Genomic DNA, 21,361 nt, shown 5'->3' with positions numbered 1-21,361 from the left:
TACCTTTTGGATCCTAGCTCCCCAACCAAGGACGAAACCTGCGCCCCGCCCTCTGCATTGGAAGCATGGAGTCTTAACCCCTGAACTGCCCGTGAAGTCCAACGAAGCACACATTCTAGAGGGACTAATTCAGCATTGAAAACAACCTTTATCCTGTGCTCCTGCTCAGTCGCTCAGTCGTGTCCAACTCTTTGTGACCCCCATGGACTGTAGCCCACAAAGTTCCTCTGTCCATGGCATTTCACAGGCAAAAATACTGGAGTGGATTGCCAAGTCCTACTCCAGGGGATCTTCCCAAGCCAGGGATCGAACCTGGGTCTCCCGCACTGCAGGCAGACGCTTTCCCATCTGAGCCACCAGGGAAGCCCCTCGCTAGGTACCTGGAAAGGGGGAGGCGGGCGAGGCGCAAGGCACGCCCTGCGGGCCACCGGCCGGATTTCGACCACCACCACCGCCGCCGCGTCCCCGCCCGCGGGCCTCGACCCTGCCGGGCCGCATGGGGGCCCCCAGTGCACCGGTCGACCGCCGCCCGGAGGTCCCCGCCGACGCCAAAAGACCACCCCCACATACCCCCCGAAACGGGCAGAGCCCTCCCCCACCACCTCCTACACCGGTGCGGCTGCTCCCCCAGGACCCCGTCCTCTCCCCTCAACCACCGGGGCCCCCTACCCGCGCCCGCGGCCCAGGCACCCTCCTCCCTCCACCACCAAGGGCAGAGAGGACGGGAAGCGTGGCCCCAAGCGGGCAGGGACACGACAGAGGTGAGAGGGCGAGAGACAAGACAGCCGCGCGAGGCGTGGGGAGGGGTGGCCGGGAGCAAGCCCGGAGGCTCGGAGGGCGTGAGGAGGTGTCTGGCGACCGCGCGGCAGGCCCAGAGCAGCGGACGACGACCGGCTGAGGCAAACAGGTCCAGGGCCAGCGGCAGAACGCGTCGGGCAGGCAAGCGGCCCAGCGATGGGGAGCCGCCAGCCGTCACGCCGCACAGCCCGCAAGACGCGACCGGAGGATCCGCGCTGTGCGGTCTGCGGCTGGGGGGAAGGCAGCCATGGCCGGCGCCTCGGGCAAGGCGCCTGCGGTGGGGTGGGGGCGCGCTGAGCACCTCCCACCACCCTCCCCACCCCACCCCACCCCACCCCACCCCACCCCAACCCTCGGACCCAACCTCGAGGGAACTTGGCGGGGAGGTCGGGCGGAAGAGGGACACCGGAGACGCCGCCACCGGGCGCGGGGCAAGGGTGGCGGGGCGCCCGGCCGAGGATGGAGGGGCGGGCGGGAAGGCGGAGGAGAGCCGTCTTTCCCACCAGACCCGCACTCTGCACGCCGCCCCCCACCTTCTCCCGCGGCCCCTCTTCCCCTACCACCGGAAATGCCACCGGACCGACAGCCCGCCCGGCGCGCGGCGCCTTCCAGACGTCTTTCCCTCCCTTACCTTCCCATCCGGCGCCGCTGGGGTGGAGGAGAGGCTCAGGAGCCAAGCAGGGCGAGGAGAGACCACCGCGCCGCTCTCAGAACCGACCACATTAATGATCCTTCTGCAAGTTCAACTACGGAAAACTTGTCAGCTGATCTGTCTATAATTCAGGGATAAAACTATGACTACAGAAAGGAAAGATGACCTGACCTAGGATGGCCATGATATTCTATAGAACCAGAGAAAACTGGTTAAAATAAAAAAAAATTATCTTGGAAACTGTAAAGCTGGTTCTTTTGCATATGCAATTAAAAATATAGCTTGTTAAAAAGGCCTGCCTAGGGCAAAGCTTGAAGTTAACCATTTTCTTAGAAAACAATGCCCACTTTGCCTGAGACCTCAGCCTTGGGCAAATGAGAACTTCAACACCCCCCTCCCCCCCAAATAAAGGGAAGTCAAAGAGATATTTTAAATCTTATGTGGAAAACTAGAAGATCTCTGTGTGGATTTATGTATGTCTCAGTGTGAGTCTTCTGTTTTTTTATAATATTGCTGAAGTTGTAAGTGAGTTCTTATTTAAATAATCTAAAGAAAAGGAAGCCCTCACAAGTCAAATAGCTCTAAATACAAGAAAAAAATTGACCTAAATGAATTTTGCATTCATGTGAATTGGGAAATAGTCAATATTAAATATCTAGTATTTTATTTTTTTCACTACTCTAATATAGACATGTCTAAGAGTCATTAACATTAAGCATAAACTTTTCATAGTGCCTAGGTTTATTATAAGTTAAATATTGCTATATTGTTATATCTCTCACAAACTGGTCAACAGAGAAAGTTCCTCTAAAAACAAACAAACAAAAAAACTCCTAAAAAATGTAAATGAGATATGAGCTTTTAGATAAACTATTACAAATAATTATACTTTAAAATATCTGTCTATAGTAGTCTCGATTGAAGGCAGAGGAGAAGGGGACAACAGAGGATAAGATGGTTGGATATCATCACTGACTCGATGGACATGAGGTTGAGCAAGCCCCGGGAGTTGGTGATGGACAGGGAAGCCTGGCAGCCTGCAGTCCATGGGGTCGCAAAGAGTCAGACGCAACTGAACGGAACTGAACTTACAATAGTTTCTCCAGATTTTGGTTACCTGAATTTCTATGGTTGTGCTAAAAACAAGTGATGACAGTGTATTGAATAGCTAGGTCATTTCATAAATTAAGGTTCTGAAACATTCACTACTTGATAGGACCTTCCTCTTACACAGAAACTCTAAAGAGATTTTGACTATCCATGAATAGTGTCTGGTGCCATGCTGAGATGTGCAGTGTAAGAAAGCAATTTTTTTTTTAGATAGTATCACTGATACCAATCAGTTCACCAATCTGTAAAATGCCAATATGAAAGTCAGTTCTTTGTTGCTTAAGGAAAAATGTATGACTTGTTATTAAAGAAGGTACAAGGAATGAAATCGCATTTTATGAAGGAAAAAGAAGTAGTTCTGACTTACAGGTGGCAGTTTCAGGATGGGAGAAGCAAAGGAATGGGTACAGAATGGGATAAGGAGGTTTTATGGAAAGTGGACCCCCAGAAAAGAGTTTGTGCCTAGTACAAGGTTTCTTGAGATGTTGAACTGCCTTTGCTAGTGGATTTTAAGTTTCTTTACCTCTTAAATGATCTATCCTAGATTTACCTTTGAAATCTTTTGTTAACTTTGGCTAAGTGGATAAATATTGTTTCACAGCCTACCTGACTGTTATAAACCCTTTCGATATTTATGAACAAACCTTCCTAAATAATTGACTTCTAGCTAACTTTGGGATGCTTCAGAGGGCCCCTGAGACCTCCCAAAGAGAGATATTAAACAACCTGAGTTCGTTTGGCATGTTAAACTACATGGGAAGTGCTGTCAGAAGGAGTGATGAATCTTCCCAAGTTATATGGTGGATGTTACTGTAAGGTATAGTTTGTGCTGAGGCAGAAAAGAAGGAGAGAGAGATAGCATTTGTAGTTGGTCAGGGGGTGATAAGTCCCCTGGGCAGGGGGTGATAAGTTCCAGATAGATACAACTGGCCTGGAGCCTCAGGGTGGGACCTAAAGTTCGATTTTGTTTTCTCTGAAGTTAAATGATACAAGCAAGGGCCTTTGAGACTGTTGTTTTCTTTCCTAAGCCCAAAGACTCCTTCAGTTACTAATGTAGATATCCTAGAAACTATGTGACATCCATGAAAATCTGATATGTCCTGGTAAAATGCTGTCAGTTATAATTCTAGTTATCATATTAAAGTGTTTCAAGTCACAGCAGTGACCAGATTTACTTTGTCAATTTCTATCTAATCAGGTTGTAAACATGCCTTCCATGGTTTCACACTGATGCATTTGCAAAAATACTGCTACTTCAAGATACATGGAAAAGACTTTCCTAAGCTCACCCATAAACAACGGTTTTTGTTTGTTATCTGGTAAGCTGGTACCAGACTGGAATTTAGTCTCCTTACTAGGTTAAGAGAACAAATTTTTCTTAGAATGCAGCTTTCAATCACAGATGATGAATTTATTTACCTTTCAGTGATTTATATTTGTTTTTATCATCTGTTTTTACTTCTGTAAAGTAAATAAGCATTATTTAAGATTATGGTACATGTAGGATGGACCAAGCTTTCCCCACTCCTGCAAATTCCCTTAAGCCCTCAGATTCTTCTCGTGGGACCAAGGTCTCACTTTCCTCCAGAGGGGCAATCCAAGCTTTTTATCAGCTAGCTGATCTGCCCCTGATAGCAGAGCCAATTTGAGCATGAGTTGGTCTATAATTTAGGCATGAAACTATGATTACATAAAAGAAAGATGACTTTTTGATGGAGGATGGCCATGATATTCCTTGGACTTCAGAAAAAAATTGGTTAAAATGAAACTTTTTTCCTTGGAAACTGCAAAGGCAGTTCTTTTAGCATATGCAATTGAAAACATCTAGGTTGTTAGGTCAGTTTTCATTCCAGTCTCAAAGAAAGGCAATGACAAAGAATGTTCAAACTGTCACACAACTGGACTCATCTCACAGGCTAGTAAAGTAATGCTCAAAATTCTCCAAGCCAGGCTTCAGCAATACGTCAGCCGTGAAATTCCAAATGTTCAAGATGGATTTAGAAAAGGCAGAGGAACCAGAGATCAAATTGCCAACATCCACTGGATCATTGAAAAAGCAAGAGAGTTCCAGAAAAACACTTATTTCTGCTTTATTGATTATGCCAAAGCCTTTGACTGCATGTATCACAATAAACTGGGGAAAATTCTGGAAGAGATGGGAATACCAGACCACCTGACCTGCCTCTTGAAAGACCTATATGCAGGTCAGGAAGAAACAGAACTGGACCTGGACCAACAGACTGGTTCTAAATAGGAAAAGGAATATGTCAAGGCTGTATATTGGCACCCTGCTTATTTAACTTATATGCAGAGTGCATTGTGAGAAATGCTGGGCTGGATGAAGCACAAACTGGAATCAAGATTGCTGGGAGAAATATCAATAACCTCAGATATGCAGATGACACCACCCTGATGGCAGAAAGTGAAGAACTAAAGAGTCTCTTGATGAAAGAGAAAGAGGAGAGTGAAAAAGTTAGCTTAACGCTCAGCATTCAGAAAACTAAGATCATTGCATCCAGTCTCATCACTTCTCGTCAAATAGATGGGAAAACAGTGGAAACAGCAGCAGACTTTATTTTTCGGGGCTCGGAAATCATTGCAGATGGTGACTGCAGCCATGAAATTAAAAGATGCTTACGACTTGGAAGGAAAGTGATAACCAAGCTAGACAGCATATTAAAAAGCTGAGACGTTGCTTTGCCAACAAAGATCCGTCTAGTCAAGGCTAAGGTTTTTCCATGTCATGTATGGATGTGAAAGATGGACTATAAAGAAAGTTGACAGCCAAAGATATGATGCTTTTGCACTGTGGTGCTGAAGAAGATGCTTGAAGGTCGCTTAGACTATAAGAAGACCCAACCACTCCATCCTAAAGGAAATCAAGTCTGAATATACATTGGAAAGACTAATATTGAACCTGAAACTCCAATACTTTGGCCACTAGATGCGAAGAGCTGACTCTTTTGGAAGATGCTTTGATTTGCCTGTGAGTGTGGGAGCCCTACCTGGGCACAGGGCCTCAGGGGCCATTGCCACTGAATCATGACCTCCACGCAAGTGCATTCCAGCTGTGTGACACTCAGCACGCAGGAGACTGGAAAAGCTATCTTCCTTGGAGGAAGGAAAGGCATACACAGAGAGTGTGTTTTCAGGCCTCTATTTGCAGCAAGTGTTTTGCTTCTCAGATGTCAGACCTGCAGGCCTACCCCGAGGACCTCAATTCCAGAGTCAGGGCCGTGTGTCTCCCTGCACATTCCGAGCCTTGCAAACACATTCCTGGGTCAGAGAGGTGCTTCCCATGAGGAAGAAGGCTGCGGGAGTGTGTCTGAGGGGGCCAGGTGCCATGCTGGGGTCACCTGGTCGAGGGCACCTTGCACATCCATTGGGCCCCAGGCGAGCAGTTATGGACTTGCCCCTTGCTTGAGATATCCCAAAGCAAGGAGCAATGCTAGCTGTATCAGAAGGAGGAAAACAGCAATGGGATGGATTTTCAAGCAGTTGCTAGGTCACACTGTGTTAGGGCTCCCCAGGAGACATGTGAGAATTTTGGCCCCTAGGCCCGGTATCCAGGGGTGTGCACAGGGTGTTTTCCCCGCAGGACCCAAGAATGTTCCAGACAGACCTAGGCTCAACAGCTGTTGCTAGGCTGCACTGCTTCAGGCACACCGAGAGAAGCAGGCACACTGTGGCCCCGAGGTCCGGTATGCAGGTTCACATACGGGGTGTGTCCCCGTAGGAGCCAAGAATTTTCCTGACAGTCCTAGGCCCCCTAGAGCTCTCAGGTCTGCTCAGAGGACTGAAGTTCCAGAGGCAGGGTCATGTATCTCCCCTTCCCTTTGCGATCCTTGCAAAGACATTCCAAGCTGATAGTGGTACTGCCCATGAAGAAGCAAGCAGTGGGAGTATGTTTGACATGACTGGGTGCCTTGATGGGCTCAGCTCCTCAAGGGGCCTTTCCTTTCAAAGTAGGCCCCATGTCCGCTTGGGGAGGGGGTTGGGCCCTCTTCCCTCCACACTGCCAAAGGGTGGAGCAAAGCTAGCTGTCAGAGGTAAGAAAGGAGCAATTGGATGGATTTTCAAGCTCTCGCTAGGCTGTACTGCTTCAGGGCCTACTCGAGCAAAACAGGTGCTCTGTGGCCCCTAGGTCGGGTATGCAGGTTCACACACAGGGTGTGTTCCCGTCAAAGTCAAGAATTTTCTGACAGACCTAGGCTCACTAGAGTTGTCCTACAAAGCAAAGGGGACAGAAGAGATGTGTGGAGGTGGGTCTGCCTTTCCCTGTGAGTGTGGGGCTACTCCTTATGGCCCCAAGTTCAGGGATAACTGCCACTAAGAAAGGAACTCCAAGAAGGAACTCTAAGAAGTGCTTTTACAGGAGGCTGGGACAGGGAGTTCGCAGGCTGCAGGGAAAGGGAGCCTTCTTCCGGGAAGAAGAGGCAGCCACCCGGCGTGTGTTTGCAAGCCTCTTTGGAAGGCACAGTTTCGCTGATACAATTGAATTCCAGTTCTGCTCAGAGGACTGAAGTTTCAGAGGCAGGGCCATGTATCTCTCCTTCCCTTTGCAATCCTTGCAAAGACATTCCTAGCTGATAGTGATACTGCCCATGAGGAAGTAAGCAGCTGGAGTGTGTTTGACATGACTGGGTGCCTTCCTGGGCTCAGCTCCTCAAGGGGCCTTTCTACTCAAAGTAGGCCCATTGCCTACTTGGGAAGAGGGTATGGAGGGCTTGCTTCCAAATGGCGAAAAGGTGGAGCAAAACTAGCTTTGTCAGAGGTATGTAAAGTGCAATTTAATGGATTTTCAAGCTGTTGCCAGGCAACACCGCTTCAGGGTCCCCTCTCCCAGAAGGAAACAGGCGCCCTGTGGCCCCTAGGTCCGGTATGCAGATTCACACACAGGGTGTGTCCCCACAGGAGCCAAGAGTTTTCCTAACAGGCCTAGGCTTACTAGAGCTCTACTATAGAGCAAAGGGGATGGAACAGACTTGTGAATGTGACTCTGCCTTTACCTTTGACTGTGAGGCCCCTCCATAAGGTCCCAGGCGAAACTGCCCTCGCCCTTGCCCTAACCCTAACCCCAACACGACACTCTAACCCTAACCAACACCATAACCCTATCCCAGAACCTAACACTAACCCGACCCCCTAACCCTAACCTGACACCCTAACCCTAACGCATCACCCCAACCCTAACCTGACACCTTCACCCCTCAGCCCTCACCCTCACCCACACCCCTAACTTTTAACCCCTAAGCCACAATGTAACCCACACCCTAATCCACACCCTTAACCTAACCCACACCCTCCCCCCCACCCTACTCACACCCTCAACCCTAGACTTAACCTGCATCATCTTCAATTTCAGCACTTCTCATGCATCACAAGACAAGGGAGTCATATTTCAAACGTGAATCCAAGACCCATTAACCGCATAACAGGAATATAAACACTGTGAACACATCATTTAAATCACTTGCACCACCAAATACCTCTCCACCACATATCCTATCAATAACAGTGGAACTCATGTATGTCATACATATTGTAACATAGCAATCTAATACCCAACAGTAATCTGGATAATTATATACACAAGATATATTTAAACCAAAAATGTTTAAACAAATTCCAGTTTTTACGATGGTTTCAATCCTCACAAAAGTAGGATTAACAGCATGTTTTTCCACTAGGATTCAAAGCATTGAGCAAAATTGCCGAGGTCCAGCCCCAGCAGGACCAGGAATACCCAAGGGATGAGTGGCGTCAGCGAGGAAGAAGACAGACACACACACACACAGACATTGTGTAGAAGAGGTAGCTTTTTTTTTTTTTTTATTTTTAGGATAACTCAGTTTTTATAGAATGAATGTTACCTCCACCTTAAGTCACCACATATTACATCAGATATTGGTTTGTGCTTCCATCAATATTTTTTTTTCCACATGTTTTTCCCCTAAGCATTCATCTAGAACGTTTCTGATTACAGGGTTTATACTTAAATGTCCCGTACATAGTCTTCTTGCCTCAATGGCCTAACATTTTCACTCTAACAAAAACAATGTTTTACAAATCTCAGGTATAGTGTAAATTCTTTAGACAATAAAACAATACATGGGAAGGGTTACAGTAACATGTTTGACATTTCTGAAAATAGTACCATGAGAAAAACCTGATATTTTTCTTTACCTGAAACCACAAAATCTCAATTTACAACGATTAATTATTAAACAGCAAAAACACCTCTAAAGCAGCAAAACACCTCTATTAATAGTAAGATAATGGCAGTAAAGCTGGTTAATATAAATCTTCTATTAAAATCCTATATACCCCATTTTCTAATTTTACAAAAATACCCATAATATCCCATGTTGTTTAAAGAAAGGGAAGCAACGAACAAATAACAGCAAGGAAATAGCAATAGTGAAAACCCTTTCAACCAAGGAGCAAGTAAACTAAAGCAGTATATCTACTTCTAAATCTAAATACCTCTATTCTTTTCTATTCTAGAATGTTATAATCTTTTAGGCAAGCAGCCAAACTATACCCGTGGCCTTTTCTTTTATGACTTGATGTTTATGGTCGTGTCCTGAGCCAGAGCAATCTTAAACATTTCCAAAAAGGCTTGGACTTTTCCAGCGAGGCCTTATTACTATATATTATCATTTCCAAAAATTAATAGAAAGCCCAGCAACAGTAAGACAGAAGGAAGACAGAGACATGCTGGGCCCCTGGGAAAACCTCGAGGGGAAGAGCTGCCTTGCAGGTTCCTTTCTCGTCCCAGTGGCTCCAGAGGGGACATATTGGGCCCCCGGGGCAGCCCCATGTAAGGAAGAGCTGCCTTGCAGGTTCCTCTCTCGTCCCATGACCTTGTCATGGACTGGGTGCATCCCAGCGGCTCCCAACACAAAATGACAGTACAAATGTCATACTCACCATTGACAATGAAAATCTTAATTATGACCATCAGAAAAAAAGGTCAGTATGGTTGCTCTAACAGATTTTTCAGTGTTCCAATACAAGTTCTACCCAAATCCATAAAGAAAGACATACACATAGGAAACTACAAATTGAAAACAAGTCTATTCAGATAAATATTGGACATCATCTGTATTAATGTTTAAGGCATAAACAACTTCAGACATTTTTCAAATTCACAGAATGACAATAAGAAAGTATGGCTACACACAATCCATTCAGTTTTATAAACTACCAATGAATAACCTCACAAGGAATTTAAAAACAGATGAAAAATAAAGATGACCATTTCAAGTGTCATTTTCAATATTTAATAGCTTTGATCTATGAACAAGACTGTAAGACAGAAAATTAAACAAGTATGACCAAAATAAATGAAGTAAATCCTCAATAGGTATGAAAACATCCCATGGTACTTTTACTTTTAAAATGATCCTGCACGATAATCAAACAAAACACTGGATTAACACCTAAACAGTGTTTGAGTTCTGTACTAAATAATTTTAAAGCTAGTAGATGGAGTGAGCTGATGAGGAAGACTACGAACGAGCCATGTTCTTCAACTTGGTCAAACTGCTGATGGTCATACAAATTAATGAAAAATTAAGCCTGTTGTCATTAAATCAGTTTAAAAGAAATAGAATAATAAAATGAATTAGTAAATCTTGTTTTCTTAATAAACATTATATTATTTCTGTACAGCTTTTTTACTGGTATTAATAGAATACCTTAAATAATAACATCACAGTGAAAAAGATTCACATTCTATATCTATTCACATCTATAATTGATGCCATAGCTGTTTGATACTATTGCTTGAATGAATACAACTTATGTGACTTCACAAACTACAAACACTAATAACATAATAGGTATTAAAATACCTTGAGTGACATGAGCATTAAGAATTAGTAGAGTTGCTCTCATGAATAATGATAGCATTATTCACTCTAGCCATGGTACTGGAATCTGTACATTAACACCCCTGCAAAAGAAACTGAAAGGATAGAATAATACTAAAGGAACTTCATATCTATAAATTTAATCCTACTGTAATCATTCAACATTGTATATTTTCTTTTAAACTAACTTTCATATTTGGTCTACTCTAACCTCTTCTGTGTTCACATTATGCTATACTTAGTGCTAACAGTAAAACTACCACTGCAGCTCTAATTAATTTTTTTTTACTTGCAATGCTTGTGATAGAACCAAAGGCCGATATCTACATCAAACAGGAGAAACATAATGGAAACTAAACAATTTAATAACATTGCCATGCTCCTATACAGTCAAATGAACATTCAAAAGGACATGATTTTTCTGAGTGTTTATTTCAGAAAGTTAGAGTTGGATGACTGCAAATAAAACTAATAATATATTAATACATAATGTTAAAAATATACAGTTGGTCATTCTTTTTCCTATTCTACCACAGCTAACTGACTGGAAGTCATTCTTAGTAACTACTACTAACATAAGACCCTCATTAATAAGTGAAGATATATAGGAAAATCCATAATATATCTAAAAAACATCAAAGATAAAATGATGATTAATAAAAATAAAGTGACATCTTAGTTCGTATAAGAAACAGGATGACTATGAAAGCAAAGCCCACGATCATGTACAGGCCATGGAAGCCTGTGGCTGTCACGAGTGTTGACTTCTCCTTCATCTGAGGTTGTAAAAAGTGCTTTGTATAATCCTGAGGTTTGCAGCTATTGTAACCTCCTGAAGAGACTGCAATAAAAACACTTTCTAGAATATCCTGACAATTTCCATCTACCAGGCTATGGTGAGCTCAAGCAATACATACTTCAGAGGACAGAAGACAGGCATGTTGGGAAGTGGGAATGACTTCTACTGCACTTAGGGAGAAAGGGCATGTTGCTACTCAGCCTAGTACAAGTGTAGAAGCAACACCTCAGTGATTAAACCTTAAAGACTCTATAAAAATGATAACAACTGGTAGGAATAAACCTTCAGAAGTGCCTTCTCAGACCTCCCATCATAAGCACAAGCATAATAAAAACACTGAGCTTTCACGGTCTCACACAAAATTATGACAATGGCCGGAGAGGCTCCTAAAAGACATCAGGGCTGGGATTTACTGTAGGATGCACATCGGTTGAGTGCATCGCTATGTGTTATGAAATATGTGTTATTGACAGGGTGAAGGCATATTCTTAAATAACACAGCCAATAACACTACAAATTCAAGGAACAAGGCTACAATGACAATACCTAATTTCATGATGGTTACTACTTGGTAGGGCTAGGATTGCTTCTCCCATTAAGTACTTAAATGGCCAGCTGTGATATTAGCCATTAGTTTCTCACTGTAATTCTCACTTAGAAACCGAACCTAATACTTTCCATGTTCACTAGCACAAGAATAGTGAAGATCCTTGTAGAGGACAGTCAGACAGTCATGCTTCTGTTTTATCACAGAAGCTGCTTATGACCAGTCCTGCTCACAGACAGATTGCTAATTCCAAATTTATAGACAGTTATGCAGATATTCTTTACTAACTGAACCACCAGGGAAGCCCTAATAGCTCAGTTGGTAAAGAACCTGCCTGCAATGCAGGAGACCCTGGTTTGATTCCTGGGTCAGGAAGATCCCCTGGGGAAGGGATAGGCTACTCACTCCAGTATTCTGGCCTAGAGAATTCCATGGACTGTATAGTCCATGGGGTCACAAAGAGTCAGGCATGACTGAGCTACTTGCACTGTCACATGCAGATATTATTTTTTTAAAAATGTGGTAACAGATCTAGTACCTTTGTCAAGCTAATGAATGAGTAATATAAATATGAATAATCAACTTCGTCCTTCATAGTTATTACCATCCGATATTTGCTTTGAGAGGAGTTGAACTACTCATTGTTAAAGAGAAATGATCCTTTCCTCTCTGAAACATTGGTGAATCATTCAGTTGGGTGTGGTGAATAAAATACTTAAGGATCTAATACATAAAAATGCAATAGGCAAAGCAATAGATTTTTCGCTCCCGTTCTCAAAGGATGGAATATTTTGTATTTGCCCTGATTTTATGTCTTGACTTCATGTACAATTGTATATTGATATTTTTAGTTGAAATAAAATGCTGCTAAGTTGCTTCAGTCGTGTTTGACTCTGTGTGACCCCATAGAAGACAGCCCACTAGGCTCTTCTGTCCCTGGGATTCTCCATGCAAGAACACTGGAGTGGGTTGCCATTTCCTTCTCCAATGCATGAAAGTGAAAAGTGAAAGTGAAGTAACTCAGTCGTGCCCGACTCTTAGCGACCCCATGGACTGCAGCCTACCAGGCTCCTCTGTCCATGGGATTTTCCAGGCAGGAATATTGGAGTGGGGTGCCATTGCCTTCTCCATGAAATAGGACTAAAAATATTGATATAATACTAATAAATCATGTTGGTATGTGTGGTTGTCACACATGATTCACAGGAGATTTAAATTCACAGTTGTCAATGTAAAGGAGTAATGCTATTTAGCTTCTTCATGAATCTATACCATGAATGAAGAGCTTTCTCAACGTATTTCACTGAGGAAACTACAAGGATGATAGGCATAATACTATGCTTCAACTCATGGATTTCTAAGCATTGCTCACAACACAGATCTGATTTTCAACATTAGGGTTCTTTCAGTGTCCTTGAACAGCATTTGTTTTTCTGTTCAGTTCAGTTCAGTTGCTCAGTCGTGTCCAACTCTTTGCGACCCCATGATCCGCAGCATGCCAGGCCTCCCTGTCCATCACCAACTCCCAGAGTTTACCCAAACTCGTGTCCATTGAGTTGGTGATGCCATCCAACCATCTCATCCTCTGTCGTCCCCTTCTCCTCCTGCATTCAATCTTTCCCAATATCAGGGTCTTTTCAAATGAGTCAGCTCTTCACATTAGGTGGCCAAAATATTGGAGTTTCAGCTTCAACATCAGTCCTTCCAATGAACACCCAGAACTGATTTCCTTTAGGATAGACTGGTTGGATTTCCTTGCAGTCCAAGGGACTCTCAAGAGTCTTCTCCAACACCACAGTTCAAAAGCATCCATTCTTCTGCGCTCAGCTTTCTTTATGGTCCAACTATATATTCTGTATACAGAAGAAAAAAACTCATGAGTATAAAACTTAATCACATAAAACGAGTATATGAATTGTTATCTTCCCGACCCAGGGATCAAACCCACATCACTTCCATCTCCTGCACTGGTAGGCAGATTATTTACCGACTGTGCCACCTAGGAATCAATATACATTTCAAGAACCACTGCCATCCACTTCTCCTGTTCATGACCAAAGTAGGAGAAAGAACATTGGAAGAAGTACTCGTAAGCGTATTGTTTAGTCAAGGAACTGTTATGTTGGGTACTCCAGTTATTACTGGGACAAGTCAGTTCCTCCAATGATGATGGGTATAACTGAAAAATTGTTACAAATTCATGGGATGTGATGTCTACATGATAAATGTGTTCCTCTTATGCTATTGCTTCAGGTATGCCTACTTCAGCATGAAGGACTGCACTTAAAGGGATGCCTACTATTCCAGCTCAAGCAACAGATAGTGAAGTGTAGATCATTGTCCTTTGTTGAAAATAATCAGCAGTTTGTTAACATATGTAACATGCCAGAGCAAGCCTTGGGATGGAACTCTAAAAACAGGTTAGGCCCTCTTTTTGCCAAGCCCTGCAATAAAATATAAATCAAAAAAAGAAAAATAGCAATGCTTTTGTCAGGACTTCCTCACCTTTTCTTTCTGGATGGCAGGAAGCAGACATTGAGGCCAGGTGACTGCAGGATTTAATTGTGAGCTAACATTGGGTGGGGTGGAAGCTCATCACTCTAGTAAGAATGTGGCTCAATTAAACCATTGGACTTTCATTCACTTCATGTACATAGAGTTCTATAATCCTTCATTAAGGAATTAAATAAGTTATACTTCCTTATACCTTCACAATCTCTTGGTTTACACGAATGTAAATTCCTAGTCCAGCACTTATACAATGAGTATCACAGGTAGTAATAGTGCATAAGTGATGATGATCAATGACGGGAAGTTTATTTATTCTCTGTTTGAATTCTCTATTTTTACATAATCAAGCAGTGAAATATACTTACAGATGTGAATATTTTAGTGGCATGTATAAATACATGTTGACTAGTGTTATGATAACTCATAGTGTTGGCACAATAATTATCATGGTATTATGTCTTTTTCATATATTCCTTTTGAGATTCTGTTCCATTATATGTTATCATAAGATATTCAATACAGTTTCCTAAACTATACAGTAGGTCCTTGTGGTTTCTTTCATATATAGTACTATGTATTTGTTAATAATTCAAATACAAACTGATACGCAAATATTCATAACGACATTATTCACAATAGCCCAAAGGTAGAACCCATTCAAGTGTCCATCGGTGGGTGAATGAATATGCAACACAAGGTATATTCAAAAGCTTGAACAGTATTCTACCATACTGAAATGGTATGAAATGGTCTTAAATGGTTCTGCCACTGTGTAAGACATTACAGAAATTACTCCAAAACTAACACATGGAATGAACATATATTTCAATTCTAAATCATGCTATGTACCCAAAAGGTTTGGAAAAAGGGGCTGAAAAATTGCATATTTCTGCAGTCATATTCATAATAGCATGAGTCACACTGGCCAACAAACAGAAGCAATCTAAGTGTCCATGGACAGCCAATTCCATAAACAAACTGTGGTATACACACAATGGAATATGATTCAGCCCTTCAAAGATGGTAATTCTGACAATGCTACAATCTGGATTAACCTTAGGGTCATTATATTAAGTGAAATACACCAGACCAAAAAAGGACAAACGTTCTGTGATTCCGCTAGTATGAGATATCCAAACAAGTCAAATCCAAAGCCAGAAAAAGCAGAAAGTGATTCCCAGGGAACAAAGACAGTTCATGCTTCATGGAACACACCCAGTTTCCTTTAGGGAAACTGACTTCCCATGATATCTCCAAAACCAATTATACAAATAATTGGAAGCCATATCTAATCAAATGAATGTAGACATAATTTTACAATTTACACCAACCTCACTCAAACTTCTCAATGGACAAAAGGCAAAACTGTATCTATGGTACCTCAGCTTTGCTTAAAACTGTATCTACAGTACCTCAGTTTTGCTTATGAAATTTAACCAAAAAAAAAAAAACAAAACACTAAAGTCTATCCAAAAAAGGATATAAAATTTATGACATGAACTTTAAAAAATTATGAATTTAAACTGTGAAAAACCCTATTCACAAAACTTACACACAAGCCACAGAAAAATACATTTACAAAATACATATTTGATAAAGGATTGTACTCCAACTATACCAAAAAATCTGGAACAAACAACCTCATTAAAAATGTATAAATCTGAATGCCTTGCCAAAGAAAATATACAGATAGTAAATAAGCATATCAAAAATACTCAAAATCATATATCATTAGGAAATTACAAACTAAAACAACAGTGAAGTAGCACTGCACACCTATTAGATCCAGTAAACTAAAAAAAAGCGGAGGGGGCGGGGCTTCTCTGGTGGCTCGGTGGTAGACTCTGCCTGACAATGCAAGATACTCAAGTTCGATCCCTTACTCAGGAAGATCCCACATGCCAGAGAAACTTAGCTGGATTTTTCCACAGCTAAACAAGGCTCACCAGTGACCTGAACACTACATGTTTAGCACTTAGTAAACAGCTTTGAAAAAGTATCCAGACAAAAACTATCACACAACAGCAGCTCTACTTGTAACAGCTAAATATCAGGATGTCTTTGGTAGATGACTGTGTAAGCAAATTGGGATACATCCAAAGTGAAGGGAAGAAAATGCTACTGCAAAATATACCTCTTAAGCATGAGAATTAGTTGGACCTAATTAACTTTTTTTTTTAAAGAGGACACATGATCATCTCTGAAACCCAAGTTCAAGACGGCTCTTCTGTGAGTCACATTTACAAGAGAAATCTCATTTCAAAGGAATCCTTGGTATATACCAGATAGAAGGATGACAGTCTTGTGAAACTCCTTTTTTTTTCAATCAGTAAGGAAAGCTAAGATGTAAATCTGTACAACAACCATACCCTTCCTTTCCTTTGGTTTTATTTTTTTTTTTATTTGGCTGCGCCAGGTCAACCTTCATTGAGGCAAGCCAGATATTTAGCTACAGCATGCAAACTCTTCATTGCGGCATGGGAAATCTAGTTCTTGGATCAGGGATTGAACTTGGGCCTCCTTCTTTGGGAGTGTCCAGTCTTAGCCACTGGACCACCAGGAAGCCCGGGTTCTGTTTTTAGATGAAGATGCTATCTAAGGTGCTATCTTGGGCCATTTCAGTCACTGACTCAGTTTCCTGAGTTTCTCCAAAGCATGCACAAGGTACACATTATTAAACTGGTTTGCAAAAGAAGTAAAGGTAGTTCATACTACAACACTCTATGCTTACAAATATCTAAATGGTAAATGGCATGTTATTTATTTTTAATTACTATGGGGAAAAAAAAGAATGCAGGAGTCATGCATATTACAACATGAATAAACATTAAAACCCTCTTTAGAGAAAAAAAATCCATATAAAAAAGCCCACCCAGATCCCATATTCACCGGGTCTGCTTTAAATCCATCAAGTTGGTCCAAATAACTGAAAATCTCAATAACACTCTAAAGCCCTTTCCTCTCGAAGTAGGCCCCAGGTCCCCTTGGGGAGGGGGTTGGGCCCTCTTCCCTCCACACTGCCAAAGGGTGGAGCAAAGCTAGCTCTTTCAGAGGTACAAAAAGAGCAATTGGATGGATTTTCAAGCTCTTGTTGGGCTGCAACAATTCAGGGCCCACTCGAGTGAAACAGGCACCCTGTGGCCCCTAGGTAGGATATGCAGGTTCACACCCAGGATGTGTTCCCATCAAAGCCAAGAATTTTCTGACAGACCTAGGCTTACTAGAGCTGTCCTACAGAGCAAAGGGGACGGAAGAGATGTGTGGAGGTGGGTCTGCCTTTCCGTGTGAATGTGGGGCTACTACTCCCCATGGTCCCAAGTTCAGGGATAACTGCCCCTAAGAAAGGAACTACAAGAAGCACTTTGCCAGGAGGCTGGCACTAGAGCTTTATTATTGCTTAATAATTGCTTTAGATTTCTTGTTGGTTAGTCATGATCTGTGCCATTCCTCACACCATACTTGTGTCATTGAAACAGGGAAGCTGAGACGGACAATACATGCCTTCTGGCAAAGCTACTTCACTCTGTAATAAATTTGATCCTCATGGTCTATATGGGATTTGTGCTTGGCTTGGGTTGGAATTCTTGGTTCAATAAACCTTAGAGGGTTTATTAACTGTTCATGTTTTTGTCCTAGTGGTCATGATGCTGGTTCTTTGCATCTATCTGGGACCCAAATGCTTCTGAACAGCCACTTTCTTGTCAGGTGATCAACATGATGATACAACAGGAAGGTAAGGGAAAATCAAGTCCAAACAACCATGGCATATTACCTCACATTTGTTAGAATGACTCTTATTTAAAAAAAAGACAATCAACAGGGACTTCCCTGGTGGTCCAGTGGTTAAGACTCCATGCTTCCAGAATACAAGGGATATGAGATTGGTCACTGGTCTGGGAATTAAGATTCCACATACTCCCTCAGCATGACCAAATAAATAAACACTGAAAGTAAATAAATATAATCCACCCATTAAAAAAAATACCTCACAATATAGTTAGCCATGGAGATGACTGAACAATCAGCCTCTAAGCGGTGAAGGCCGGAATTTCTAAAGTTCCTTGTATTCATCAACTTTCAAGCAAAAAAATGAACAAAAGAGAGGAACTGAGAGACTGAATATGCAAACAGACAACGGCCAGCCCATGAATAACCAAAGAACTGGAGTTCCCGTAACCTCTGCAGTCACCAGCCCAAAATGGTCAGGATTTTGTCAATGACTGCCAGCTTCCCTGTTTTATTTTGCCCCAATTTCCAACTTGAAACTGCCCAAAGAAAGCCAAATATATTCTCCAAGTGAATCACCTAAGATGCTGTTTCTAGTTACTTTAGTGCCTTCAGCCTCCTCATGCCAATAGCCTCCACAGTATACCTGAAGCCTCCCCCACTATTTTTTTTTCCTGTAAAGCTTTCTACCTCCTCTGCCTGCCTTTGAGTCTCTGCCATAAGCAAGAAGATGGTGGCCTCTTCCTTTGCAATAGCAAGTGCAGAATAAATAAACCCTGCATGTTCTCTTTTGGGTGGTCTTATTTCTACAAAGCTATATGGATGATTCAGCTCTCTTAAAAAGTACAATTTTCCATGGTGGTCCAGTGTTTATGACTCCATGCTTCTATTGCAGGGGGCATGGGTTCAATCCCTGGTTGGGGAACTAAGATCCTGCAAACAGCACAGACAAAAAAAAAAATTCTATTTTTTGCCATAACACTTCTTTTAATTTCTTTCAATGACTGTCCTTTGAGAAACTGCAATCTTTCCCTCTTCTGTGTCATTCCTGACATTAAAAATTGTTTCCTATGGGCACTTTCCTGTTGGTCCAGTGGCTAAGACTCCACACTAAATAAACCCATACACACACACACACACACACACACACATATATATATATATATATATATATATATTTGTTTCCTGTAATCTTCTTTATTAATATGTTCATGAAGTCCTCCAACTGCTTTACCCTGGAGTTCTGAAAAATCCAAGAACTTTGGCTTCTCACGTCCTGTGGCCAGAGAGTCTCAAGGAAAAATTTCAATTTTTAAAATTAAAGTTTTAAAAATTTTTTAGTTTAAAAATTTTAAAAAAGTTTTAAAAATTTCAAGTTTAAAAATTTTTTTTAAAACTCCCAGAAAAAAACGGTACAAGACATGGAGCAAGTCACTTGCTTTTGTTGAGAGGAGCTCCTAAGGGCAGAGTCTGTGACAAGGCATATATGGGCTCCCTGAAGTCCTTCAAAGTCCCTTGCCTCCGGTAGCAAGAGGCAGCCTTATGTTCTTTTCTTCTGGGCTATGTGTGTGCAGTTGCTCAGTCGTGTCCAACTCTCTGCACCCCCATGGAGCCCGCCAGGCTCCTCTGTCCATGGGATTTCCCAGGCAAGAACACTGGAGACCCAACCCAGGGATCGAACCCATCTCTTGCACCTTCTGCATTGGCAGGCGGATTCTTTTCCACTGTGCCACCTGGGGCTAGATCCTTCCCAACCCACAAGAATGACCTTCCTCTATGGGAAAATGAAAAGTGCAGAAAAGGACTGGACCACAGGTGAAAACCAAGTGCAGCCTGAAAGAGTACCATTGACAAAACTGACATCAATAAAAATAGGGATATAAAAAATGAACTTTGCATTTTTATTCAAAAAACTGATGGTCTGCATGATAAATACAGTCTGTGTCTGAAGCATCAAAAATTTTTTTTCTTGAAAAATGATTTTTTCCCTCTTAGTTTTAGAATGCACTTACCTCGACTCCCCACACCAATTTTGAACTTGAACTGCGCAGTGTCATCTGAAAGGATGCAGGATCATGGTCTCTCCTGGGGTGATACATAAGTGCTGTGGTCACACTGATTGGTGGTCTCTGGTCACGGCTCCCTCCATGTGCCTGGCCCAGTTCCTGTGACACTGATGTCCCTGAAGCTGACACAGTGAGACAACCTCCCAGTCCCAGCCCCCCTGAGAGATCACCATTCACCAGGTCCTGTGACTTAGCACATTCCAGAAACTTCTGAAAAAATATCTTGTCACTTGATACAGCAATTGAAATCTGAGTTGCACAGATTAACGGATTTCTTTCAAGCATTCACATACATCCCTCATTAATTCTGGGAGTGAAGCTTATCCTCCCAGCTGTTAGTTAACACAGCCACCCAGCCAGCCTCTTCTGCAGGCACAGCACCATACTCCACAGTGAAAAACTCTCTACATACAGGTTCTGGTTTCTCCTGATCTCAGCCAAGAATTATTCATGTGAATCCCAACTCCCTAAAGATGTGGGAAACTCTACAAAGTTCTTTTAATTATTAAAAAAAAAAAAAAAAAAAAAAACTTTGGCTGTGCTGGGTGGCATGTGGGGGATCTTAGTTCCCTGACCAGGGATCGAACTAATGACCCCTGCTGTGGAAGCACAGAGTCTTAACTACCAGACTGCCAGGGAAGTTCCTATAAAGTTCTAGTGAGCCTGCCAAGGTTGTTTCCGTGGAGAAGGGATGGAGTGGGGCAGGCAACCTGAGTGGATGGTGCTTTCTGGATGTATAGGCCCACCCAGAGGGTAAGCACCACGTGCAAATTCACGTGGAAGGGAGGGTGTGCCCCACTGTGGCACATGCCCTTCAGAGCATGTCTTTCCAGGGACACAGAGATAAGGATTTCTTCTGCACTTTCTAGAATCACCCTAAATACCACCATCCAAATACCCCACATATAAACATGCTCAAAGGAGAAGAAGGAAATATCCACTCCTCTGCCTGGAAAAATGCTCTGTTTCTAGTGGGGGAAACTCTGCTTTCCCTTTTATGTTAAGCGTTTGTCCGAGACATGTTCTCAGATATTATATTCAAATACCTGCTCAGTTGCTCAGTCGTGTGTCTGACTTTTGTGATGCCATGGACTGTAGCCCACCAGGCTCCTCTGTCCATAGAATTTTCCAGGCAAGAATACTGGAACAGGTAACCATTCCCTCCTCCAATATTCAACTACATTTCTAGCCAAATAAGCTGACCTTGTGGCTAAGCAATCCTGTGTGGAGCTTGGTGGAGAATGTGCCTTTTCAGAAAAATAAACCACACATACA

At 42.4% G+C, this 21,361-nt stretch overlaps 1 non-coding gene across 1 annotated transcript; it reads right to left on the bottom strand.

Moving 5' to 3' along the window:
- Positions 1 to 291: 291 nt before the first annotated feature.
- On the bottom strand, positions 292 to 363 carry TRNAC-GCA. Its single transcript has one exon. It is a non-coding gene; the product is annotated as a tRNA-Cys (tRNA).
- Between the last annotated feature and the right edge of the window lie 20,998 nt (positions 364 to 21,361).

The sequence above is a fragment of the Cervus elaphus genome, chromosome X (assembly GCF_910594005.1).
Source record: "Cervus elaphus chromosome X, mCerEla1.1, whole genome shotgun sequence".
NCBI lineage: Eukaryota > Metazoa > Chordata > Mammalia > Artiodactyla > Cervidae > Cervus > Cervus elaphus.
Note: the sequence above shows the minus strand (reverse complement) of the source record. Positions and strands in the feature narration are given on the sequence as shown.